The sequence below is a fragment of the Natrix helvetica genome (genome assembly GCF_964273705.1).
Source record: "Natrix helvetica genome assembly, chromosome: 1".
Classification (NCBI taxonomy): Eukaryota; Metazoa; Chordata; class Lepidosauria; order Squamata; family Natricidae; genus Natrix; species Natrix helvetica.
Window position 1 is genome coordinate 282,762,392 of NC_138548.1, and position 27,066 is coordinate 282,789,457.

A 27,066-nucleotide genomic window follows, 5' to 3' on the forward strand; every position below is an offset into this window, starting at 1 on the left:
ATACAAAGAGTTATGCAATGGAGAGAGATAAGATATTGTCCTAATACAAGGATGCAGGAAGGAATGACCTATCCTTTTCCCACATGCCTCTCTTCCATTCATACTTTGCAGGTGTCACCCAGAAAATGAACTTAGCACATCTACAGGTAGTTCTTGACTTACAACAGTTCATTTAGTGACCGTTTGAAGTTAAAGCAGCACTGAAAAAAGTGACTTATGATTGTTTTTCACATTCAAGACCATTGCAGCATCGCCATGGGCACGGGAACAAAATTCAGATGTTTAGCAATTGACTCACATTTACGATGATTGCAGTACCCCGGGGTCATGCGATCACCTTTTGTAACTTGTAAAGTCAATGGCAAAGGCAGATTCTCTCAACAACCGTGTTACTTACTTAACTACCGCAGTGATTCAACTTAACAAGCGTGTCAAGAAGGGTCATAAAATGGGGCAAAACTCACTTAACAAATGTCTCATTTAGCAACAGAAATTTTGGGCTCAATTACGTTGGGACTCGAGGACTACCTGTATAAAAGATGTACATGTGCAATGAGCCCCTAGTTTGGCACCTCTGCTCACTAGACAGTCAAAGACTTGATTCCTCTGGGAGCGCTTGTGAGATTTCACCTATCCATCCCACTATTCAGAAGGACTGGACAGGCTGCCCACTTTCATCCTTGCCTTTTAATATCTATGTGATTCTTCCATTCCATAAGCAAAGCACCTAATCTGTACACATTAACATTTATTTTTAATTGCTGCTACAATTTTCCCTAAATCATTTTTGACCTGATTTGGAAAATCAGTAAACCTATACTCCTAATTAAAAGTTTATTAATTTTAACTGATAATAAAATTAAAAATAAATGCAGCCTGGAGTAAATAATTTATGTAGGTTTTAGAACTGTTGTTTCATGTGTAATCAGTGTGCATCAAATGAGTGGTTGGCCCTACAGAAAATGGACCCCACACAGAAGTATCATGCATCACTGCATTTTTTTAGTATTTTCCAATAGCAGGATATGGTCATACTAAAATACAGTGCAGAATAAATAGAATGCAGTAGTTGGAAGCATTAATACAAGCAAAGTTGGAAGCACTGACACAAAGACTTCATCATTACAGCAAGAGTATTAGTATAGCACTTAGATTTACATACTGCTGCATAGTGCTTTACAGCATCCTCTGAATGTTTGCATATGTCAGCATATTGTCTCCAACTATCTAGATCCGCATTTTACCAACCTCAGAAAGATGGAAGGCTGAGTCATCAGAATCGAACTCCTGACTATAGGCAGAGTTAGTTTAAAATACTGCATTCTAACCACTGTACCACCATGGCTCAGTATCAGGAGGAATGTAATATGCCAAATAACATTAACCACTGAATAATTAGTTGAAAGTTGTGATTTTATGTAGATGTTATAAAATGAATTAAATGAGATGTTTCATCACTTGAAGTGAGATCTTTTAAAAATAGTAACACATTAGTGGTAAGTTCATCTAAGACCAATATTTTTTTCTTTTCTTTTTTCTATATGCCACTCCTTAACAATAATAATAATGATGATGATCTTTCCAATTAGATTAGGGATTTTTTTTTGACAAATTAAACAAAATAGTATTGAAGTTCACTTGGCAGGAGGAAAAAGCAAGAATAAAATTAAAGTCGTTACAAGCTGCTAGATCAAGGGGAGGCATGGGCCTATCCAATTGGGAATTATATCACCAGGCAACTAATTTGATGTGGGTTAAGGAGTGGATAACACTAAGGAATTCTAGATTATTGACTCTAGAATGACATGACTTATTGTTGGGATGGCATGCTTTTTTATGGTATAAAGGTACTAAAACACAGGGCTATTTCAGAAGACATTATTTAAGGGAAGCTTTGTTATTGAATTGGGAGAAGATTAAAAAACAATATTACTTAAAAATACCAGTCTGGCTATCAATTATTGAAGCTTTTTCATATCAAATAATATACAAGAAGGAACAAACGGTTAGATATGGTGAAATTTTGAATGCAGAGGGTAAACTCAAATCTATGCAAGAGCTGAAACAGGAAGGAATAGAAACGAATTGGTTTTCATATGTGCAAATACAATTTAGATATGACAAAGACTGCAAAATGGAAGGTTTTTATGATAAAAAACTGAGTTAGATAAAATTTTCACAGGTACTAATTAAAAAGTAAGTAAAAACTATATGGACATTTACTAGAGGTTAAGTTAAAAGAAAAACCTATGATTGTTTGGAGAAAAATTTTTGGACATGGGATTGAACTAGAGAAATGGGAGAAATTGTGGTCCCAAAATTATAAAATGACAATATCAACAGCTTATAAGGAAAATTTGTATAAGATGTTTTATAGGTGGCATCTACCCCAACGAGAATAGCAAGAATGTCCAAAAACAAATTGGAAAAATGTTGGAAATGTCATCAGACACCGAGATCATACTACCACATGTGGTGGACTTGCACAGAAGCTAAAAGATATTGGACTAAAATCCACATGTGGTTGGAAAAAATGACACAGAAACGCATAGACTTTAAACCAGAGACTCTTTTATTGGATATTATACCAGGTACATACAATAAAGACTTGAAATATTTGATCGTAAATATTTTAATGGCAACCAGAATTTATTTGCAAAAAATTGGAAAAATGAGAAAATACCCACGCAGGAGGAAGTTATTCAAAAAACAATGGAATGTGCTGAAATGAGTAAATTGACATTTGAAATCAGAGAACAAGAGGATGAACAATTTTATAAGATTTGGGACTTGTTTTATCAATGGATACAATTACCATAATCTTGAACTGTAATAATAGAATGTGACAGGAGATATTATAAAGACATATTACTTTTATATAGATTTTATAGATTTATAACAATGTAATGGAATATTGGTATATATATGAATTGAATATATAGATTCTATAGATTTATAACAAAGTAATGAAATTTTGGTATTTATATGAATTGAATATTTAGAATATCTTGTTTAAAATGAAGAAATAATAATTGTAGTTGATTATATGAGATACAACGATAAAGATGTATTTATATACATTTGATAGATATTTTATGATTTTACATATAATTGAAAGTAATGATGTACAAATATATGTTGGTGAATTCTTTTTTATATATACTGCAAGAAATATTAAAATAAGATAGATGATACTATTAAGATATGTTACTATTTAATGGATTTACAATTATGTGACAGATAGTTAGCATATAAATGAATTTAATTTTTAGAATGCATGTTTAAAAGGAAGAAATTATAAGAGTAAATTGAACATATGATTTACAATGATAATCAATGTACTAACGTATATTGGGCTGATAACTTCTGATTCTATATGCAATTGAAAGCGGTGATGCACAAATGTTTGGACCAAACGACATGCTAAATAGATATGTAACTGATGATATTTTTGTTTGTTTTAAAATAAAAAAACATAATAATAATAATAATAATAATAATAATAATAATAATAATAATAATAATAATAATAATAATAATAATAATAATAATAATGATTTTTGTTAACAAATAACACTGGTTAGATATGTCAATGTTCCTAAAAATCACAACATAAAAATGATGACACATGGATTATGATATCAGCACACCAACGATGCAATTTTGCACTTGCTCCATTTCTGATGCAACAATATTAGTCACATCATTTGTCTCATGACACACATTTCATTCTCACCTCCCTTTGCAGATGCCTGTGGATGTGTAGATACAAGGCTTATGAAGTGCAGACTGCTGCTAAAATTGTGAGCTGCTGTAGGCTGACAGCTTGCATAGTGCTGACAATTCAGTTTCCACCTTTCTCCAGTCTGGTGATGCTATCATCCTAAGAGCAAAGATCTCCTTTCAGGAGCACAATCGGTGGCTATCAAGAAATTGTTGGATCCTAATTCCCTCAAACCCAAGGAATGCTGAGATTCAGTGCTCTCTGGAGAGGCTCCATCTCCATCCACCTCTCAAGTGAAAAGGTTTCCATTTGAAAAGTCATGAGAGTAGAAGATTCTCCTAGGCGCTGCTTGGAGTGTCCAAGCACGGGTTAACATCAGCTTGCTGCCCAAGGACTGAGTTCGAATTCTTGTAGCTCCACCTCTTGCTCCCCTCAGAGGCTCAGTTTTAAAAACTCAGTCGCCCTACAGGACGCAAATTGGGGAGATCCAGTCCTTGAGCAGCAGACTGGACCCTTTGGTTAGTGTAGTTAGCTCCTTTTGAGTAAAATAGTTAAGTTTAGTTAGCTCCCAGATAGAAGTTTGTTATTTTTCTGTATTTTCTTGGATTTTCTTGCATTTTCGCCTTTTTGCCTTTTGAATTTGGCGCGCGAGCCAGGCTGCCTGGAGCGCGACTCGCTTCTCGCAGCGAAGAGAGCAGTCGCACCGGGGGGTTCGTTTGGCGGCTGCCAGCGAACAACGGGGGTGCAGGTAGGAGGCTAGGACCCCAAGGGACAGCATTAGGCTGTTGCCTTTTCCCCCGGTGCCGCTCCAGGCGCGAAAACGCGAACGGCGGCCATTTTTAGTTTAAAAATTTTGGCGCGCTTTTTCTGCCGGGGCTTTTAGCCTCATCGCGTTGCCTGCGCTCTCTGCAGATCGCGGCAGTAGGGGTTGAAGAGGACCATCGCAGGGTCTCCTGACTGGGTCTCTTCCCCTCCAGACCTACAAGCGGCCGCAGGGGTTCTTTTGGTCATCTAGACCATTCACCCTTGCCTTCTTCAGCGCGGATCTGCTGGCTTCCGACCTCATTTCAGCCGGAGCCATTTTCCAGCCACCACTTGCCTACAGCAGGAGGATCCCAGAGATGCAAGCCTCAGATTCTCCAGCACCTCAGCCATCGGGAAGGATTCCCAACGCTATGGAGAAGCAAGTGGATCAGCAGGCTGGCCCACCAGCAGCTAAACGCAGCAGGACCAACCCTGCTGCTAAAGGTGAAGGGGTGGGATGCCCAGCTAAGAGGAAGGCTCCTAAAGCCAAGCAGCCTTCTAAGGCTGAGGAGAGACTAGATGCTAGGAGGCAGAGGGCCCTGGAGAAACAGTTCCAGAAGGCCTTTTCTGCCCAGCAGGCCCTTCCTCCAGCCCCTACTCCTGGGGAGGAAGGGGTTCCTGTTCCATCTACCTCCAGACAGGGGATTCCTCCCTCCCTTCCAGGGGAAAGAGAGGAATTTGATTTTTCCCCTAATCCATCCAGGGCCTCTATGGTTCCCCAGGCCATTCCCTGGCAGCAGATTACCTTGATGAGGCAGACTCCCTGGCAGAGGAGGGGTCCTTCATCTATTCAATAACTGGGCCAGATACCCCTCAGGCCCATGATCTCCCCTTGCCCAAAAGCATGCAGGAGGTGGTGGCAGAGGCCATTTCCAGGGGTATCACTGATGGGATGATGCAGCTGGCATCTAAGCTTCCCTTTGCATCTGTTAATCCCAGTAAGGGGAAACCAGCTAGGGCACAAGGTCCCCCAGCTAGGGAGGCCTCACCTGATCCCTCGGGCATCAGCGAGGTTTCTGACTCAGAGGAGGTGGAGCGTGATGCTCCAGACCTCTCTGAGGATGAAAATTCCACTCCAGAGCCTCCCCCCTCTCTGGGACTTTTTAACTCTTCCATGTTTAGGGCTATTCTGACTAAGGCCCGGGCTGCAGGACCCCAGATGGGCCTTCCAGCTCCCAAGCCCAAACCTACCTCGGATCAGGCTTCCATGGAGACCATCGGTCCCCAGGACCCAGGGGCAGGGCTCTTCAACGAAGTTTCCCCCCCCCCTTAGACTTGGTTCCAGCCCCTCAGCTGTTCCTAGACATTATCCAACGCCAATGGACCCAGCCTGGTTCCTTGGCAAATCCCAGCGGGAACGACAAGAGGCTATTTACCATGGAAGAGCCTCTGGAGGAGCTTCTAAAGCTCCCCCAGGTCGATGACCCCATCATGTCCCTTACCTCCAATTCGGCTCTACCTGCTGAATTACTGGAGGGGCTCAAGGCAGAGGACAAAAGGGCTGAATCGTCTTCTATCAAGATGCATATGGCCACTGCCTGGGCCATGAGAGCATCTTCTGCCTCTTCCTACTTCGGGAGGGCAGCTCTCTTCTGGCTTCGCAAACTATTGGCCGGCCTACCGGCTGGGGACACTAAAATGAGGCAGAACGTAAATAAAATCATAGCAGCCATAGAATACTCTGCTGATGCCTCACTTAGCGCCACTAAGTTTTCCTCCAGGGCATTAGCCGCCAATGTGACCTCACGTCGCCTACTGTGGCTCCGCCACTGGCAGGCAGATGTCAAGGTGAAGTGGAAGCTGGCTTCCGCTCCCTTTAAGGGTGGGAAACTTTTTGGGGAGGCCTTGGATTCCTTTCTGATTGAATCCAAGGATAAACGCAAGGTACTCCCAGCCATGTCCAAGAAACCTGAACGCAAGGGCCAGCCCTTTCGGAAGGGTTCCTTTCGGGGCTCCGAGCCTTCCACCTCCTCAGGTGGTTCAGGCCGTCCCTTTCCCCAGTCACAGGAACGTCCCCAGGACAGATCTTTCTACAGGGATAGAAATAGACAACAGGGCAACAACCGTAAACCTTCCCGAGGGGGGTTCTCCAACCGCCCCTTCAGGAAATCCAAGTGACAGTCACAGGGACCCTCCCATAGGCGGCCGTCTCCAACTCTATGCCGCCCAGTGGGAGGAGACCACGACGGACGTGTGGATCCTCAACACGATCCGTCACGGCCTGACCCTGGACTTCCTTCCGCCCCCCCAAGATCCCGGGTTCGCTGCCCCACTCCCAGGTCACCTCACAAGCTCCAACTAATGAGGGCGGAGATAGACCACCTCTTAGAGATAGCGGCCATAGAAAGGGTACCCGAGGGTCAGGAGGGCACAGGCTTCTACTCCATTCTGTTCCTAGTCCCCAAGCCATCGGGAGGGGTGCGGGCAATCTTGGACCTCAAGCGACTCAACAGGCACCTAGAATACAAGCGTTTCAAGATGCAGTCCCTGCAGACCATCCTGGGTTGCATCAGGCAGAGAGACCTCTTGACTTCGATAGACCTGAAGGAGGCGTACCTGCACGTTCCGATTCACCCGGCGCATCGCAGGTTCCTGAGGTTCCAGTTTGCCAACCAGCATTTCCAGTACAGAGCCCTTCCCTTCGGACTCTCGTCAGCCCCACGCACCTTCACCAAGCTGCTGGCCGCCATCGCAGCTCACCTACGCTCAATTCCAGTGAGGCTGGAGTGCTACCTGGACGACATCTTGATCCACTCGTCATCAAGGGATCAGGCGCAACAAGACCTCAACACCACCATTCAGGTCTTGCAACAGCACGGCTTCTCGGTCAACCTGGCCAAGAGCCATCTCAACCCGACCCACAGGATCCAGCATCTTGGCACCATCATCGACTCGGAGTCCTGCAAGGTCTTCCTCACACAAGAGAGAGTGGACAGCATCAGGTCTCTCGTGCGGAGGATCCGGTCCACCAGGTCAGCAACGGTAGTTTCCCTCTCTCAACTGCTAGGGGAGCTGGTGTCCTGCATTTCGGTGGTCCCGTGGGCACGCCTCCACGCAAGGGATCTCCAGTGGTTCCTGCTGCCCCTCCAGAGACGCATGGCCAGCAACTCCAAGAGGGTGATACGTCTCCCTCCCAAGGTAATCCGTTCCCTCCGATGGTGGCAGTCGGACGCTCTCCTAAAGGGTTCCTACTTCAAGGAGCCGGAGCGCCTGGTCATCACAACAGATGCCAGCCTCTTCGGGTGGGGGGCGCACCTTCAGAACCAGGGGTTCCAGGGCAGATGGTCTCCAGCGGAGCTCGCCCACAACATAAACTGGCTAGAGCTCCGGGCTGCCAGACTGGCCCTGAAGCATTTCCTCCAGCTGATCAGGGACAAGGATGTGCTGATCCTGACCGACAACATTGCCACGAAAGCGTACATCAATCATCAGGGCGGCACACAATCCCTTGCTCTGATGACGGAGGCGGAATCCCTGGGTCGGTGGGCGGAACGACACCTCAGGTCTCTGCGGGCAGACCACATCTCGGGAGAGGACAACGCGACTGCAGACTGGCTCAGCAGATCCACCATCCAGAATGCGGAGTGGCGCCTTCACCCAGATCTGTTTCATCAGTTGTCTCTGCGATTCGGCCTTCCAGTTGTCGACCTCTTCGCGTCTCCGGCCAACGCCCAGCTACCCAGGTACTTCACGAGGTTCCAGTGCCCAGGGGCGGAAGGCACGGACGCTCTTCGTTCTCCCTGGCCCCCGGGTCTGCTGTACGCCTTCCCGCCCCTGCTGCTAATCCCACAGGTCATCGGGAAGATCCTGACAGAGGGAGCGGAGGTACTGTTGGTAGCTCCTCACTGGCCGAGGAGATCCTGGTTCGCCGACCTGGTCAGTCTCTCAGTGTCTCGTCCCTGGTGCATTCCTCAGGACCGCATCTCCCTCAGCCAAGGGGCCATCCATCACCCGGAACCCCAGTGGCTGAAACTTGCCGTGTGGCACTTGAAGGGGAGATCCTGAGGCTCAGCGCATTTTCGGAGAAGGCGATCCGCACCATCCAGGCATCCAAACGTCCATCAACGATCAGAATCTATGAAGCCACCTGGTCGGCCTTCTCTCGCTGGTGCCTTCATCACCAGATCTCTGCCACTTCTGCCACTGTTCCCCAAGTGCTGGACTTTTTGCAGGACGGCCTTGACAGGGGTCTGGCACCAAACACCCTCAAACGCCAGACTGCCGCCTTGGCCTCCATCCTGTCTACTGAGTCGCACCTGTCCCTCAGCAAACACCCGCAGGTGCGCAATTTCCTCAAAGGAGCCACCAATCTGGCTCCTCCTACCATCCACAGGTATCCTACCTGGGACTTGTCCGTGGTGCTACGTTCTCTGTCCGGGCCACCATTTGAACCCCTTCGGACAGTTGGACTACGCCACCTGACCCTCAAGACGACATTCCTCATTGCCATCACTTCGGCACGCCGGATCTCTGAACTGGCGGCCTTGTCAGTCAGAGAGGACCTTTGCGTCATCCACTCCGACAGAGTGATATTACGTCTGGACCCGGCATTCGTACCAAAGATCAACAGCGTTTTCCACCGCTCGCAGGAAGTGATCCTCCCGGACTTCTGTCCGCATCCCAGGCACTCCAAGGAACGTGAGTGGCATAAGCTGGACGTCCACCGTGCCCTGCGGATCTACATGAAAAGAACAGCTCCTTTCCGCAAGTCGGAGGCCCTCTTTGTGTCATTTCAACCTGCCACCATGGGCAAGAAGGTCACCTCCGCTACAGTAGGGCGCTGGATAAGGGCGTGCATCCAGCTGGCCTACGAACATCAGGGCAGGCCGGCGCCTCCTCGTATCACTGCACACTCAACAAGAAGTGCTGCCACATCGGCCGCATGGGCCACCCAGGCATCCATCGAGGACATCTGCCGGGCTGCTACGTGGTCAGGCCAGTCACCGTTTGTCAAGCACAATAGACTGGACACTTTTGCCTCGGCTGAGGCAGCCTTCGGGAGAAGAATTCTGCAGAGGGTTGTGGCTAGCCCCGCGCCCGTGAACAGTTCTTCCCTCCCTGGGGGATCATAGCTTTGGCATGTCCCGTGCTTGGACACTCCAAGCAGCGCCTAGGAGAATGACCGTTGTCTTACCTGAATGGTCTTTCTCTAGGCGCTGCGGGAGTGTCCAACCCCACCCTATCAGGGGTCGCGGGGTAGTTTCTTCATTGGACTGGACTATTGCATTGACAGTTCCTTTGGACACTCCTTCGTTTTTAAAACTGAGCCTCTGAGGGGAGCAAGAGGCGGAGCTACAAGAATTCGAACTCAGTCCTTGGGCAGCAAGCTGATGTTAACCCGTGCTTGGACACTCCCGCAGCGCCTAGAGAAAGACCATTCAGGTAAGACAACGGTCATTTTAGGAATGGTTAAGGAGTTTACCATGGTCCCAATGGGACAAAAAAAGTGCAGACCCTGCAAGTCTTGATGCTCACTCTGAAGCCATTTAGGTGTGGTAACTCATTGTTAGAAGACATATTCTGCAGCTTTGGAATGAGGAATTAAAATCAGCATATATAGGGTACCCAAGTTTATATTTTGGCACTTGGCAACATTTAAAGATCCCACTCTAAGATTAGATGAATGAAAGTGTGTAGACAATCTGACTTGTAAACCAAAACAGGTAGATGATCCTGGAACACCTATGTGCCTTACAAAGGGACTGGCTTATTTGTTACTCATTTTTCCAACTAAAAATGTGAGTCTTGATAGGCATTTTTCTAAATCAGCTCTTGGGTTGCATGAAGTACTTTGAAACAATTGTACTTATTAAGGTTTGGCTACATGGTACACTGATCTCTATTTTTCAATACATTAAATATTCCCCGCTACTAGCATCAGAATTTCCACAGGTGGGGCCAGTGAAAGATCAGACTATCCATCCTTTCTGAATGTGGGAAGCTACTAATACATTTGATATGTGGCCCATCATTCTCTGCCCATCTGGAAAATATTTGCCCTAGCTGCAAAGTTCCACATATGCAAAAATAAATAAATAAATAAATAAATAAAAAATCAGGGCTTAAGTATATGGTGGGGATGAAAGGGGACAAAACGTTGCTGGCTTTGCTTCCACTGTGAAGACTGAAAAGATGTTTCCCTACCACCAACATGCTTTGCATGAGACAGCAGTCTCAGAGGACAGATTTAGTCTCTTAAAATTGGCCCAGAGAGAAGTTAAGCCCTTACCAGAGGCAAGATAATAATGTATTGGTGTATGACAATATTACATCTGCCAGGAGACTACAGTGCTATTACAAAGTAGTTGTTTGCTTGTCGACAATTGCTAGTCCCTTCTGATTATGCTCACACACTATCCAGAATACACCTCAGGAGGTGCCCTAGCTACACACTCATAAGACTTGATGGCACTTTGCAGCAGCATCCAGGGCTTTTTCCACTACCAATGTTACTTCACATTCAGCCGTCGCATTTGGGTAGATCCAGCACCGAATGAATTTGTATTGCTGCTTGATGTGTCATTCCGCCCCCCCCATCACAGTGGTACCTATTTATCTACTTGCAGGTAATATGCTTTCAAACTCCTAGGTTGGCAGAAGCTGAGGTAAGTGATGGTGGCTCACTCCATCATGCAGTGCTAGGATTTGAACCACCAGAGTACAGACCTTTTCTAGCAACATTAAGCCACTGAGCTATTGCGCCTCAGGAAGGTAATTGATTGATGGGAATTAGTAGCTACCACTATCTACTGGGCCACAAATTGGATCTCCCAAACAAGCCTAGAACCACTTTTATATTGTAGAATTGACACTTTCCATCACCATGACAGGCCACTAATCACGTACGTCTTAACTTGTTCTTGAAAAGATTCTTTGGTCAGAAATGAATTGGGCACCTCTGAAATATAACAGAGCTCAACAGGAAACCCCAGACACTGCTCCAGGTCACTGAATCTGCTTAAGGTGGCATGGAAACACAAAATTATGGAAGAAAATTTTGGGAAAGAAGTTTACAGATGAAGAAGCAGAAAAGATGCCAGGTGTCAGAGGCAAACAGCCTGAGACCAGATAGATAAACAGACACATAAAATCGTGTTCCTCTCAACTAAAATCACGAATCTCTTGGCTACTTGTGTGACACAGGAGGGAGACAATGGTGTAAATATCGAACTTCATTTCTATTGAAAACAGGAATTGCACTGACACTGGGCAGTTGCTACATTTTTATTTTTAACTGCTGTTCTACTTCTTGCAAGAACCCTCCCTATCTAAAGAGCTGTGTTCTTGAAATATTGACAGCAAGGATTCCAGTTTAGCATCAGCCAGAGAGAATCTGCAAGCAAGGTGGGGAGTGAAAGAAATGGAATCCCAAAGCTTAAGAAAATGATTCAGAGATGCCTGGAATTTCTGGGGTACAGAGCTAAATGCTCTTTGGCAATGTGGCTAATTTTTAAACCTAGCAAACTGAAATGGCTTTCAGGAAATTAAATTGCAAATCTGGTATGACAGGCCATTATATAAAAAAGCATGGCCTCTACAAGACTTCATTAAGTATTCTATTCCATTTATTTCCAGCTTTAAGAAAAAAATGCCAACTATGAAATCATTGTATACTTGTGACTGCTTCAGACTTCAATATGGAAGTTAATAATTTTGAGGCAGATATTACAGTGAGGGTAATTACTTCAATTATTCATCCTATACTAGCAATAAGTCTAAGTTTAGATGAGGTCTGATTATGAGGGATCTGGTTTGCAAAGCAGCTAGATACTGTTACTTTTGCTTTTGATTTGAGAGCTTATTCTTCGTTGTGTGGTTGTATATAATTTTATACATCTACACCGCTAGTCACAACTCAGCAGACATCGACGAACAGGAAACTGCTGTCTAACTGGAAACCACCTTAGAGTTCCTAAAAATGTCATAAACATCTAGAAGGTGATTTCTTTCTGCTCACAGCATTTATGACCACACTTGCAGCTACTCTGTAGAGTTTCTAATGGGACTTTCAAAAATTGGCTGCTGAAGTGACTGCTCCTTCTATGGACATTCATGCCAAATAGAATGCGTTCTAGAAGCTGTCAAATATTGTGCTCCAACACTGTGCTGTTGGGGCTACAAGTCTCTTTTCTCAATGATAGGGGGGGAGACGGCCACCCAAGAACAAGGTTCCCCAGTACCTGGATGAAGCTGTCTACCTGGATCCGTTTCAGTTGGGTTTCAGGCCCGGGTACAGCATGGAGACGGCATTGGTCGCGTAGGTCGATGATCTCTGGCGGGCCCGGGACAGGGGCTGCTCCTCTGTCCTGGTCCTATTAGACCTCTCGGCGGCTTTCAATACCATCAACCATGGTATCCTACTGCGACGACTCGGGGGGTTGGGAGTGGGGGGCACCGTTTTACGGTGGTTCTCCTCCTACCTGTTGGATCGGTCGCAGTTTGTGTTGACTGGAGGACAGGGATCCTGTTCAACATATATATGAAACCGCTGGGCGAGATCATCCGTGGTTTTGGGGTACGGTATCATCAATATGCTGATGATACCTGTCACTGCGTTAATTGTTTCAATCGAAGGTGGAAGGGAAACTTTCCATTCCTTCCCAATACCCAACTTTTCATCTCTACCCAAAACCACCCAAACGATGCCCTCGACGTGATGTCCCAATGCCTGGAGGCTGTACGGATCTGGATGGGGAGGAACAGGCTCAAGCTCAATCCCTCCAAGACTGAGTGGCTGTGCTTTCCGTCATCCCGATTTGTGCATCTTGTTCCATCTTTGATGATAGGGGGAGAAATTTTAGCCCTCTCAGAGAAGACTCGCAATCTGGGAGTCCTCCTGGATATGTGGCTTAGTTTAGAAGAAACCTGATGGCCGTGACCATGGGGGCCTTTTACCAGGTTCACCTGGTACGTCAGTTGCGCCCCTTCCTGGATCGGTATGCTCTGTGCACAGTCACTCATGCCCTCGTCCTTTCTCACCTGGACTACTGCAACGCTCTCTACATGGGGCTGCCCTTGAAGAGCACCCGGAGGCTTCAGCTGATCGAGAATGCAGCCGCGCGGGTTATCATGGGGGTACCTAGGTGCTCCCATGTCACACCCCTTTTAGGCGGCCTGCACTGGTTGCCGGTTGTTTTCCGGGTACGATTCAAGGTATTAATTATGTCCTTTAAAGCGCTCCATGGCTTAGGCCCAGGATACCTGCGAGACCACCTACTGCCACCAGTAGCCTCCCACCGTCCAATACGATCCCACAGAGTTAGCCTCCTCAGGGTGCCATCAGCCAGACAGTGTCGGCTAGTGACCCCCAGGGGGACAGCCTTCTCTGTGTGTGAGCGCTGTCCCTCTGGAATGAGCTGCCCCCGGAGCTTCGCATAATCCCTGACCTCCGGTCCTTCCGACAAACCCTAAAAAGTTGGCTTTTCCAGCAACCCGGCCTGGCCTGTTAATTTTATCTCATTTTTTAAATGTATTGTCCTATAAATTGGGTTTGTTTTTTGGGATATGTATTTAATTTCTTTTTAACTTTCGGGATGTGTTTTTTTTAATGTTGTATGCCGCCCTGAGTCCTTTGGGAGAAGGGCGGCAAATAAATCCAATAAAACAAACAAACAAACAAACAAGGTGTGGGTGAAATGCCACTTTCTTTTCACTAGGTCTTCTAAGCTTACATAGGTGCCTAGAAAACTGTCTGTTGTATCTACTGGGCTATGGTTCTCTCTATCAAATTTATACTAGTTTGGTGACCTTTATCCCAAATGAGTATTTAAGTTCTAAACTACATACTCTGAATTTGATATTTAGATATGGCTATTAAAAAAAGGCTCAGCTGTGACAAGGCGTCAGAATGCTGCTATTATAAATACACACATTAAATTTAAAACTGTATCGGTTCAAAAGTCTCCTTGATATTTTATTTTATTTTTATTTCATTGTTCAGTAACTAATGCCATATATGAATCACACCCAAAGTGAATCCATTTGTCACCACCCAAGCACCATCTGTTCCTGGGAACAAATGTCATTTTAACGACAGCAGTTGTCATAATCTCCACACTTACAATCATCTAATATTACTGTAATATATGCATTCTTTTTAGCATGTTTAGAAAATCTGCATGTGATATTGGATAGCTGATCCAATCTTTCTCTAAAGCAGTGCTTCTCAAATAGTGGGGCGGGCCCCCCAGGGGGGGCGCGAGGCTCTGTAAAGGGGGGCTCAGCTCAAATTATTTTATATATTTTTGTTTTGCAGGTTAAAGTTTTTTTAAATATTGTGTTCCTTTAAATCCTGTGCTCCTTTAAATCTTTTCTGCTACAGTTAATAAAGCTATTCTTTGTTGTAAATTGATCCACATTTCTTTCTTTTTTTATTCTCTTATACGTTAATAAGGATACAGTGTTATGCAGAGGTGTACTTATAACAATTTTATAGACAAATGATACTATTTACAGTTGCGCGGGGTGCGCGAAATGTTTTCTTCTTCCTAGGGGGGGCATGACAGAAAATAATTGAGAAGCACTGCTCTAAAGTCACTAGACTTTGCTATTGTTTTAATCATAGGGTATTATCACATTGTGTGCAAATTTAACAAACTCTTCCATTAATACATTACTGGAAACTCTTCGCATATTTTTTAAAAGAGGGATCAAGGCATTTAATATTACATTAAAAACCTTTTGCCCATATACATTCACATAGTTTACACCTCTATCTTTGTAAAGATATATTTATGCATGCAAAATGAACACCTCTATATACTACTTGACATTTTTAAAGCAAGGACAAATGTTCATAGAAATGAGCCATGATGTGTGAAAGGAAAGAAAGGTAATCTCTTTGCCTAGAATTCATATTAGATTCTTTGGAAATTCTTCAATATTTTTGAACAGATCAGAAATGCTTCCAATGCACACTGTTATCATTCTACAGCCCATGAGCAGCAAAAACAAAGAGAAGCTGATCTGATAGCAAAAGCTGCTGCCACATTTCATAAATCTATTTTTACTTTTTTATTATTATGGGTAGTTCTCAGAAGAAAGATTCATATGGAAATGCCTATACCATGTATCTCAAAAGAAGGATCATCTTAAAAAGGACTAAAACACTCCATATATGAAGCATAAGATGTGAATACCCTTTGTGCTGATATGAACAGACTTTGTCATCAATGGACAAAAACAAAACAAAAAACAAAACAAAAACATCAGACTAACAATCAAAAAGTAAATATATTTTACCAATACCAGTGTAGCAATCAAGGAACTGCCAAACCAACAACAAACAGCGCAACCAAAAAATCTCTAAGACCAACTCCACCAACCCTGACTAAGCCACTAAAATATAAATTGATATAGAATATAGAATATAAACGGAGAGCAAATCCCATTCCTAATTAGCACTGCTGATGCTACCTAGTTTGGGTAATGAAACATCTGGAAGAAGACAACCAAGCTCCGAGAGCACCAAGGACCTCTCACAACAAGATGAAAAATAGGCAACTACTCTTTAATTTTCTCAGATATGGTGCAAACAAGCTACAGTGGGTAATCTCAAAAGTGTTATATCAAATAAAAAGAATGCTTCTAGAAAGAGAATTAGTTTGGCACCATTTTCATCAAGCAAAGCAAAAAGGTATAATGTATAATCTGTTGAATTTCTGCAGCTCAACAACAGTTAAAGTAAATATTCTTGCACCCCTAAACCAGGGCAATTGATGTAGTTCAGAGCAAAGCTGTAGTTCTGTAGAACTATGAAGACAGTGAATAAATAGGTATTTCCAGGCAGTGCTGAAAGCAGCAAAGTTCACGAGAAGAACAGAAGGTTTAGACAGTCAATAAGGTGAAGATTTTTCTTGAGAAGGCATTCTGTATGGAGAATCTCATACGTTATTGGTATAACTTGTTAATAAGTTTGTTTAAGCTGTCACATAGATAAACAACAGATACAAGCATGATGCTAGAAACAAATTCAGACCCAGCAAACAATTTTCTTAGTTGCTAAATTTAACATTTTCCTAAAGTCACACAGAAGATTCTCAATCTGGATGCATGCTTCAAGTCAGATGCTTCCCATTTGTTCATATCATACCTGACAGCTATATAGTGTTACTGCAAAGTTCAGCTGTTGTCCAACCAGTAGACTGGAAAATGAGTTAGAAGGATAAGAACAGTCCAGCAGATGTTGCACATGTGATCTCACCAAACCGTGAGAAACCTAAGTTGAACAAAAGCCAAGGAGATTTCTACAAGGGGAAAACAGGTTTTCAGAAATAGGTGTAAGCTCTACATGACATGTCAAGAGTTCCCAAGATCAGCAGATGCTGATTTCATAATGAAGAGTCCAACTTAGTGATTGGAATTGGAGAGGGTCCAATTCTAGTTCTCAATGATGTGGCAAATCTATATGTGTATCATTTCAAAATTGTAATTGGAAGCTCATGATTAATTAATAACATATAAACCAACATGAAAGAAAAATTTTAAGGTGGACATCTTATTTTGTATGGTTTTTTTTAAAAAAAACTGTACAATTTTGTGGGAAGCAACAGTCAATAATATGGATCTTTGCCTGCACTGATACTATATACACCCTAGAAATTGATCGGCAATTTCATTGTACTGAAAACTACCAGAGCCTAAAGAGGTGAGAGTACTTAACAACATTTCATAAGTCTCAAAGGTGCTTTTTCAAAAAGCAACTGGACTTTCTTTGTGTTGTTTTTTGTTGCTTCTCATCCAAGGAACTTCTTCAGAACTGAGAAGCAAAACATCCTCAAGAGAAAAAAACAAAGAAAAGTCCAGTTGCCTTTTGAAAAAGCATCTTTGGGACAACCATGACCTGGATGACTGAGTGTTTCAATAGACACTTCATAAGGCTAATGTAAGCTTGGCAGAACAGAAAGAAAAATTTCCTGGGATACCAATGCAGATATAGCGGTAAGGAGTACTTAACTCTCTTTTGCATATTACCACATGCCTTTTAAAAAAGAGCACCTGGAATGTGATCACACATTTCTTCTATCATCTAATTTGGCCCTGAACTGCTACTAGTAAAATCCCAACTGAATATCTATGGATTTAAATGTTAGCCAGACTCTATTTATATAGAGCTGGAAATATGCTTAAATATAGTTAAACAAACGCAGGGAGAAAAGGCAACATCTGAGCCAGAAAAGATACGAGATAAATGTCAGAAGCAATATCACTTGCCTACCAAGCCGTGGCTCAATATTATGATATGTGCTGGATAACACGTGGCTTGCTAAGGCTGCCATGTGCCAACCACCTTTGATCCATCCTGACAATAAAAAAAGTCTCCTTGTTTGGGTAGCAACTTCTGCTTGCTGTAGTACCTACACATCTCTCTTCCTTTCCTCAAGAATAAAATGAAACATTTCAGGCTAGCATGGGATCAGATAGAAGTTATGGCTGGGTGAATATCCATTAAATGCAATCCTTCATGGCCATAAAGTTGTTCTGCACCATTAGTTCCCAAACCCATCCATATTACTGCACATATGCAGCCTTCTAGTATTATGACCCTTTCTGCAAAGTAAAAAATAACACACACCAATAATTAATAAGCAAAACATGGAAGTGCAAATAGACCTTGCCACTCTAGAGTGCAACAGTTACTAATGCTGTACTTGAGCCTGTTTCCATTCAATTATAAGCCTGTTCTGTATTCCCCAGACACGTAGTTGCATTATTTATTTATTCCAATATTTATAGCCTTGACATAGGCTCTAGCTGCTTGGCAACCATCTCTCTCCATAAGGCATTTCCCAAGAAATGATCTCCAAATGGCACAATTGTACTATCTTTACCATATTTTGAATACTCAGATTCTGCAGGAGCAACAAAGCTTCTAAGCGTGAGGTTTAATCTACAGGCAATTACATGAAAATCGATTAAAGCCAGAACTCCTAGAAATCATCTGGATGAAAGCAGAAACTGTCAGATGGAGGAAGCAAAACTTCCCAGTAGTTTTAATACATGCAGTTTTTAATCAAGATGTTTCATACTCCCTCTGTACACATCAGGAAATACTTTTCTAATTAACAAAGGCTGCCTTTCATCTACAAAAAAAATGACAAAAGTAATTAGGCTTCACATTACCTTTCAAAGTTAGGTATGCTACTATTGGTCCCATTATTCAGAAAAAGAAATGATACTCCAAGTATTGCATGATTAGGTTACATAAAAATATCCCAATGTAAAATATAAACAGTCGGTTTATGTTGGAGAGTTGTGAACTGCACAAATCAACTTTTAAATTTTGCTCCAACAGAAAAAAAACTGATCTCCCTTGCTCTTGTGGGTCACCAAGTATTTTTCAGTTACACCTCCCACATGGGAAACCACTTGGAAAGCCTTAAATAAGAAATCGCTCCATGTTGTGTTCTTTGGAGGCAGCTGTCCTGATCCCTCTTCCACATGGGAAGCCACTTGAAAGGTTCTGCACAGAAGCTGCTCTCCATGATGGTTGTAATATGCAAAAGCTGCTCAGCAAATGCTCTACTTTTCATTCCATGACCCATGTGGCTGCCATTAGGGCAAAATCACTCAAAAGACTGGAGTTTGATAGACTGACATCTCTTGGAAGAGATGAAAACTCCAGATTTCTCTTGACACCATCTCTCCCCACCCCACCCCATCCCAATACACACGAAGGGCTGATCTTAATTTTGGAGTGTGCCATATGTGGTTGATTTCAAAGTGTGAAGTGGTAAGTAGCTTGCCTTCGGGAACACAAACAGATGTGGTCAAAACCTTCAAAGAACTCTCCAGCATGCTAATATTTCCTTTCAGTTTTCGATGTGACTTCATAGTCTCACTATAAGCTGGGGCCTACAAATGCTGGAAGGAAGGTAATGTAGAGCAGGAGTCATCCACCAGTGAAAAACGGCATCTTGGATTATGGACAGCCTCCAGGAAAAACAGATATTAATTGGGCAATACTTAAACAATTAGAAGAACCAGAAAGTTTCAAAGTTTGGAACTTTCTCACTGCTAAGATTGTCTCTAAAGTATGCCTTTGTCTCCTCAGCAGTGAGAGTGTCCTAGGCTTCAAACCAAACTAACATTGGTCTCTTTGCCAGTGTGAGTGACAAAATGATCTTAATTACAGTACACTGTCTCTTTGAGTCAGGTTGAGAAACGTTGGATCTTCAAGAAAGACTCCAGCTAAATCTCCTGTGTTCATACTTCTTTAGCGTTATTGTGTGCTGTCTGATTTACCATACATTATATACCAGTGGCAGCCTGCAAACATGGATTAGGAATTGTACCTCTGCATTTGCCATGCTTGTTAATCATTTAGAGATATTAGGTGGCAATAATTACATTTGCGTTTTCATTCATATGCTATGTCCCTAGATTGCCTTCAGCTTAAGAGTTAAAGTGGTTTATTCTTTTCTAGGCTAGTACAAAGCTTTGCTCCAAATGCTATTTTCCAGCATCTTAAAGCCTCATTATCAATTTCATGTGTTCTGTGTAACAGTGGTTAAACCAGATAAATGATTGGCCATGCATAGTTTGAGAAAAATGTTTACAGAATCAGAAATATTCTTCTTAGCCAGCACTTGTACTAAGTCCCAAAGCATAATTATGCATTCCTATCAGACCAATCTTATTTAGCAAAATCAATGTTCTCTATCAGATCACTATTAATACTACATATAGAAAGCTGGCTTTGAACTATGACTTCATAATGAACAAAGATAAAAATAAAATTAATGGATGGCAGAAAAAAACTTAACCACAAAACAGTTCTGTAAACATTATAAATTATGTAAGAATATAACAAACTAAACATAAATAACTTACAAATGAAAAATACTCAATGGAAATAGCCCAAATGTGAGATGTTGCTTAATTATGCCTAAAGGCCTCTTTAAAAACTTTCGTTAATTGCTTCTGAATCTGATTCTACCCAGCTGTCTTTTCAGCAGTAAATCATTATGAAAAAAATTACTTCGGAAAAAAATGTGGTTGCTTTATAATCCCCACAAACAGGATCATTTTAATTAATATATGCCAAGCTTGAACACCATTGGACAGTCTTCAAGTAATTGAATTACTGGAGCCACCCATCCTGGACAATTTTCACCCAATCTTCCCTTTTTAAGGAAGGTTGTTGAAAGGGGGAGCAGTTATAGCTCCAGAGGAGCCTATAAAAATTGACTCCCCCTTTCAACATGGTTTAGAAATTGGGGGGGGCATGGCGTTGCAATGCTCCTCCTCCTTTCTCTGTGATCGGTTCCATGTGGTACTAGGAGGGGAGAGAGATCAACCCGGAGGACTCTAACACTTGTAGTGAAACAAGGCTTGAAAAGCTGTGATGGTGCAGTGGTTAGAATGAGTATTGCAGGCTAATTCTGCCGACTGCCAGAAGTTCTATTCTCACCAGCTCAAGACTGACTGAGGTTTCCATCCTTCTGAGGTGGGTAAAATGAGGAGCCAGATTGTTGGGGGCAGTATGCTGACTCTGTAATCCACTTCGAGAGGGTGTAAAGCACTGTGAAGCGATATATAAGACTAAGTGCTAGTGCTAATACACTTGCCTTTCCTATTTGACATCTACATGAGGCTGCTGGGTCTGGTCATCTATTAGTTTGGGGTCAGGTATCATCAATCTCAAGTTTTGCATCTCAACCCACAAACTAACCAAACAATGATGTCAAAGTCTTGTCTCAGTGTCTGAGGATGTAGGTATCTAGATGGGAAGGAGCAGACTCATGCTTAATCTGAAGGATATTTAGGCTATTCAGTCCTAGTCCCAGAGATGCTTTAGTCCTGAACAGAGTTCAGTTCTTTACTTTCCCTTTGAGTTTTCCTGAACTTTCAGCTACTGCTCAGGGGAGAAACTGTGGCCAAGAAAGCTTTGCAATAAAGAATTTGTTGTACCAATTGCAACTATCCTTGGTTTGGAGAGTCTTTAGACAGTCTCTCATTTTGGTTGCTTTCTGTATGAAGTACTGCAATGGAAGTGCTTTGAAAACCACTCAGAAGCAGTAAATGGTCTAGAACACTGGTTCTCAACCTGTGGGTCGGGACCCCTTTGGGGGTCGAATGACCCTTTCACAGGGGTTGCCTAAGACCATCGGAAAACACATATTTTTGAAAAAATTCAGAAAACAAAAAATAATTTTATGATTGGGGGTCACCACAACATGATGAACTGTATTAAAGGGTCACGGCATTAGGAGAGTTGAGACCCACTGGTCTAGATGTAGCAGCACAGGTACGGTAGTTATGAGCATGCCACAGTGTGATCACATACCGTATTTTTTGGAGTATAAGACACTCCTTTTTTCCCCAAAAAAGAGAGTGAAAATTTGGGTGCGTCTTATACACTGAATACAGCATTTTTGGCCTCCCAAAATCCCACCCCTCGCATCCTATTTTTCACAAAAATGGACATGCAGAGTGTTTGGAAGGCCTGTAGAATGTTCCTGGGGGACGGGGAGGGCACAAAAAGTGAAAAAGGGGCCATTTTCCACAAAAGTGGTGGTATTTCTGCCCTCCTAAGCCCCCAGAAGCACTCTGCAGGCTTTCCAAACTCTCTGCATGCCCCCTATTCACAAAAATGTGGCGTGCAGAGGGTTTGGGAGCAGGGGTGGGTTGCTGGGCAAAACCCTTTTTTTTAAAAAAATGTACCTCTTCAAAATCTTGGTGTGTCTTATACTCCAGTCCGAAAAATATGGTAATACTATCTCTCTGCTTTGTGAACAGAACTGGTTACCAGTGGATTCCAGATATAATTCAAGGTGCTGGCTATTACCAATAAAGCCCCTGATGGCCCATGGTCTGGCTTTCTTTCCTATACTTTCTGTCCAATCTTTATGAACAGCGTTAGCAACTTAGATCCCATTGACCCTAAAACCCTGGCTTTTTCCCAAGACCTGGGATTGAGGTATCCGGCAGGCTTCTTATAGGAACTGTTTGTATCAAGCAATCATATGTTTATCATTCTTTTGATCTCTTCTAAATTGGGTTTTTTAAAAACATTGTACAATATCCAGAGTCGTTAGGGGATGAAGGGAACTTAGAGATTTGAAAAGTAAATAAATAGGTTATATAGTGGTAGAACCAGAAAAGCTAAAAGGATTTTTTGAGCCAAAGTCCACAAATGAAAAACTGAAGCATGTTGTACAACCTTTCTCATTGTCTTCAGGTATGTTAAGCTGCAATCTAATGTTTCTACACTGAGTTGCCTTTGGTCACAGGTATGAGATAAGAATCCATTTATTTAATAGAAGTTTTCAAAGCACGTGCAAAAATGACACAACTTCAGTCAAGTGCAAAGCTATATGCATCTAGTATTTCTTTTTCTAAAATGACGTGTAAGCCATTTTTTTTCATTATTGCCTGAAGAAGGGAACACTGAAAGCCCACTAGGTTTAAGGTGTAAAATTACAAGTTCAACCCTATGGAACCCAAGACTCACAGGCTATATATCTCTAGAAGTGATTTTTATGTCAAACACATACTGAAATCAATAAATCATTGAATACAGCAAGGAAGTACAACCATTGTCTCCTAGACAGTATGCATTGCAATTCTCATAACTCTATGCTACTATACTATTAGATTTTGATTCCCATCAATCTCAAACAACTGCAAGGCAGCATATTGCCTATCCCTCCTCTACCGACAGTGTATTTTTTTTCAACCAGGGAATGATTTAGATTGACTTATTGCTCCTGGAAAACTCAAAACTGTTCAGAGTATTCTAAAATTTCAGATGCGTTTTGCATGAAGGGCTCTGTTACCTCAAGCACATTAAAAGAAGAGCACAGTCCTAAGCCATCTAAAAGGTATAAACTATGAACACATATCTCACCAACTTTAATTGTTAATATTTCTGTTAACAAATCAATTATGCAGTGTTTAAGTAAGGCAAAAGTCTATCTGAAATACAATGCTTAGTGTCTCCTGCCTTTACAATAAATAGATGCTGTGACTTAGGTGGCATATCTGGCTGATCTCCTTTGGACTTCAAAGCTAAGTAGGCTATATATATTAAAGTAAGAGATCACTATGGGATACCAAGATGGTAAACTGAATTAGAAAGAATGCCGAAGAAGCCAATAGCAAATCACTTTAATGCAGGTAGTCCTTGACTTACAACTATTCATTTTACAAACTCTTCGATGTCACAACAGCAGTGAAAAAAAGTGATTTACAAACTGGTCCTCACATTTACAATTATTGTAGCATTCCCATGGTCACATGATCAGAATTTGGCTGCTTGGCATCCAGCATGTGATTTACAATGGCTGCAACATCCCAAGGTCTTGTGATCACCATTTCAGTATTGCAGGAAACCTACCGATTTGAATCCATACAATGATCAGCTGAGTTAGGCTCATGTTGAGAACATCTTTATTTTTTTACTCTCACAAACAATAAACGAAAAGCTAATCAAAACAGTTGATGCACCACAGTATTTCAGTTTCTTCATATTAAAAAAATAGAATGATACTGCATTCATTTATTTTCAAAGCAAAGAATTAAACTAATCGCTAGGTTGGAATATACAACAGTTGTTCCATTGTAGTTTAATTATCATAGGCGAACATCTGCGGTACAGTAAAGTTGATTCCTCACTGAATATACAGAATTCATTCCATACCAAGTAATTAACTAATAGCAATGATAACACATATTGCCCGTATTCTATTTTTAAAGTGTTTATAGAAAAAAAATTGCAAGAACTTTATTGTATGATTTAGTTCTTTTCCAAGAATGTATTTTCTTAATTTATTGAATGGATTGAATGCCGTGATGGCCTGATGGTGAAGATGCCCACCTCCCACTTGGAAGATTGAGAGTTCAATCCTAAGTGGCAGATATTTCTCTCCTAGAATGCAAAGAAAAAATATCTATTGCAAACTCCACACAGGCATCTGGGAGGGCATCCAGCCAATAAATGCTAAGCTCCAGCCAATCATCCTGACTCTGCCACAAATAGGGACTTCAGGGTTGTAAAAATTGAGTTTTATTTATTCAATGGATTAGTTCTTACCTAGTTCAAGCTAGGTGTACAACATTTGCTAAGTATACAAGGAGGCACAGTTCCAAACCAAGTAGTTTTTTTCTTCTTGGGAAATATGCCTGAACTGAGATAGTACATGACATTAATTTTAAACAAGTTTTTCAAAGATGAATTATATTCTGCAACTAAGATCTAAGTAAAAATAATGATTTATTTTAACAATAGCAAGCTGCAAGACAATCTTTTTAAGCTGAAGCCTGTCATTAGGCTTCCAGCATATGAGCCAAAATAGAAGTAACACCAGTCACTGCAACCCTATGGCACATACACCTGGAATTAAAATCTACTATGTCTTGTAAAATTTAATCCCAACTAAATATGTAAAATTATACCTTAAATTGCATTTGATATGTGTATTTATTTTTACGTCTTTGATCTGCATATCTCACGCTTGTTTTGGACACATGATATGGACCAGTCCCTGAAACTGCAAGGTACTTATTTCTGGCTAACATGACTAGAATCAGATTTTAAAACATGTGTTAAAGGATTAGATAATGATGATGAATTCAGGTGAACAAAGTTAACAAAGAAACGAACCTAAACCTATTTGAAAGCAAACAACAGCATATACAAGGCAAACGAAATATGCCAGGATTCACAAGCCTCTTTTGGCAACAAAATATTTTGAAAAGATGGGGGCAAGTGACATCTCTGCGAATTGCAGCTTTTTCAGCAAATAATTGTGGTCTAGGTTAAAGGTGAGTATTTCCAAACAATGGGTGACCCTAACAAGGAGGCAGCAAAGAGAATGTTCTCCTTTAAGAACAGTTACCCATATGAGGTGTCAAAGCCTAGAGAATGTCAACTAATATATGGTTACATGTTTAAGAGGTCTTTGATGCTCTCTGAACTTGGTTGTTTTCTTGCAGAGATTTCATTATCCAAACTAGATAACATCATCAGTGTTAATAAGGGATGGATTAACCCTGATGGTGTTACCTACTTTGGATAACGTAACATTGATAAGAAAACAACCATATTCAGAAAGCACCAAGAAACCTTGAGCTACAAATATTTTCCTTTATCAGTACAGTTATCCTTGGTTTAGCAGCTTTGAGAAAGATTCCCTTCCCCTCTTCCATTAAACTCAGTCCAATGGATATTGCGGGATTTTCCAGTCTCAGGCAGGCCAGAAGGGGCTCGATCACCCTTCCCAGAGAACAATAGGAGGTCAACTTCATTTATCTTGGGTGACTCCCAGGCAGCCCAATCTTCCTTACAGATACTGTATAAAAGAAGTCCCACCGGCTCGTGTTTTCCGTTTCCAACCCAGACGTCAAAGGAAATGTATTACTTGAATTAAAAGTTTCTCCTCATTAATCGTAAAAGTGTAAGGGACCCACGTTTTAGGACCGGCTTCTCAACCCGAGTTGGCAACCAGCATGGTTGCCCATACCCTAGGGCCCTAATCATCCTCTTACCTAAAGTGTATGTGTGCCTAGCACGTACGTACACACACACACACACACACACACACGTGTGTATCCAGGGTTCTAAGTAGTTCCCTTCCAGCACGACCAAACATTTGAAAAAGGCATGCCCTGCCCTGCCCTGCCCAGCCACTATCGCTTAGCCGCTGCAAGGTGCCTCCCTCGAGACGCCAGGTAAGGACATGGCGATCGGCGCCGGCCTGCCTGCCCGCGGTCCCAGCCCGCAAAGGTTGCCTCCCCACAGCTGAAGGCGAGATGAGTGCGAGACCTTCGAGTCAGGAAAGAGCCCTGGCCAGGAAGAGATTTGAGGGGGGAGTCACCGATGCTCGGAAGCTTTAGCACCCGCTGCGTAAGTGATGAGCGCAAGAATGGAAGGGAGGTGGACGGGCGCCCGCCCCGAAATACCAGGCGGCAGGCACCGTCCGCCCACCGGCCACCTGGAAGAGATCGACGGCGAGGAAAGGTGCCGCTACTCACCCCGGCTACGTGCTCCTCGTTCCGCTCAGCGCCATCGAGAGCCAGAGGGAGTTCCCGAAGGGTTTCCGAGCTTTCGAGATCGGCGGCCGGATCCTTCCTCCGCCTGCCAGGGGATTCGGAAGCTCAGCCCGCTTTGCCCGGCGCTTAAGGAGCCAGCCACTTGCACAGCGCCGCCACCGCCGCTCTCGCTGCAAGACGCTGGCTGCGGCCAACACGCGTGCCGCACCTCCGAGCTGACCGAGCCGGGGTGGAGGAGGCGTGCAGCGCCGCCTGGCCGCCGTGCGCGGAAACGGGCCGCGAAGGGGGGCGCCTCCCAGCCTCTTCAGTGCGTCTGGCCTCGGCTGAAGCCGGGCTTTGCTGCTTTTCCCAGGCACGTGTTGAGGCGGACCCCCCGCGGCCGTGGACAGCCAATAAGAGAGGAGCGCGGCAAGCTGGGGTGGACAGGTGTCGCTTACGTAATGGACGGGCCTCTTCGCTTCCCTTCTGCGGTTTGTCCCTGGGACGCCCAGCCACGACTGGCTCCGCGACAATTAGTTTGTGTGTTTAAGGAAAGGTCTGCCGGC

General features: G+C 43.0%; 1 protein-coding gene across 4 annotated transcripts in view; it reads right to left on the reverse strand.

Annotated features, from left to right (window-relative positions):
• The window catches only part of RASGEF1C (RasGEF domain family member 1C), a 112,192-nt gene extending 85,408 nt beyond the window's left edge, over positions 1–26,784 (reverse strand). For 3 of the 4 annotated variants that reach the window (XR_014174431.1, XM_081941976.1, XM_081941975.1), the window contains exon 1: positions 26,504–26,784. The gene's annotated coding sequence lies outside the window, so the exon portion shown is untranslated. Of the gene's footprint in view, positions 1–16,619; positions 16,653–26,503 lie in introns of those variants that run through there. The other variant, XM_081941977.1, reaches the window with a different exon arrangement.
• Positions 26,785–27,066: the final 282 nt, after the last annotated feature.